The 1196-nt window shown below is 38.4% G+C and overlaps 1 protein-coding gene across 1 annotated transcript in view; it reads right to left on the bottom strand.

Annotated features, from left to right (window-relative positions):
* Nucleotides 1-1196, bottom strand: part of LOC111862828 (bleomycin hydrolase) — a 14523-nt gene that overhangs the window by 4587 nt on the left and 8740 nt on the right. The gene's annotated exons all lie outside the window — the stretch shown is intronic.

Raw genomic sequence — 1196 nt, 5'->3', positions numbered from 1 at the left:
ATATTATAAGGTAAGGTTATAAAACCACCTTTTAAGATCATTTTAGTGAAAGTTTCATGTTCCTATCTCATAGAATTTAAGAACAATGATGAATAAATAATTTTCGAGCAAAATTTAAATGGCCGGCTGAATATATTACCGCAGGAGCCGCGGCCGCGGAATTTAAATGACCACGTCAAAGGGTTAAGGGCCTCCTCTCTTCTTCACTGTCTTATATTCATACCATTTTTCCCATTCTTGGCATATACTTCAACACTGGAAATGGAGGCACATCCCAGAGGATGGCCTTCTTGATGTATCATTGGATACAGATGGAGAATCTGTCTTTAGGCTATGGAAAGATACCCTTGGATGGCATGGATGATAGTACTTATGGCTTCCACCCCTTTCTTCCTGCTACTGTACTCCTCTGCAGCCTCCTGCCTTATGTGCTTGTCACTAGAAAATGTTAGCACATGGCAACTGCTCCTAACATTTCTGCATGGGTTGCAGTAAGACATAAATGAAGTGGGAATTTTCTCACTGAACAAAAAAATATAAGAAAATGGATACAGGAATTAAAGTAACACCAGATGGAACCTGCGTATTTAAACAAGCTACGACTTACAAAATACAGTGAGACACCATTTAAGGTTTTCTTTGGGAGGGATCTTGACAATAAACGAACAAAGTCTTAAATTAAGTTAATTTGACACTAGATGTTAAATAAATGAAAAGGTTAAATTATGGAACACTACAATTATTGCCTTTCTGGACATTGTCCGCTGTCCTTTTTTTTTTTAACAGTGCTTCAAAGACTGGATTCTGTCTGTCCTTGGGTAAAAGCCTACTCAGTTGGGCCCAATCAACAGAACTAGTCCCTATATCTGTAGATGGGGGCTAGCTCTAGCAATTGGGCCCAATAAGCAGGCTTTTACCCAAGAGCAGAGGCAGAATGCAGTCTCCAAAATATTGTAAAAGACATACAGAGGACAATGCATAATGTCCAAAAAGCCAACAACTGTATTAACCCTTTGGCGCGGTCATTTAAATTCCGCGGACGCGTCTCCGGCGGTAATATATTCAGCCGGCCATTTAAATTTTGCTCGAAAATGATTTATTCATCTTTGTTCTTAAATTCTATGAGATAGGAACATGAAACTTTCACTAAAATGATCTTAAAAGGTGGTTTTATAACCTTACCTTATAATATGAAC

The sequence above is a fragment of the Cryptotermes secundus genome, unplaced genomic scaffold, assembly GCF_002891405.2.
Source record: "Cryptotermes secundus unplaced genomic scaffold, Csec_1.0 scaffold462, whole genome shotgun sequence".
In the NCBI taxonomy this organism is placed as follows: domain Eukaryota; kingdom Metazoa; phylum Arthropoda; class Insecta; order Blattodea; family Kalotermitidae; genus Cryptotermes; species Cryptotermes secundus.
The sequence above is the reverse complement of the archived record's forward strand: the minus strand, read 5'-3'. Positions and strand labels throughout refer to the sequence as shown.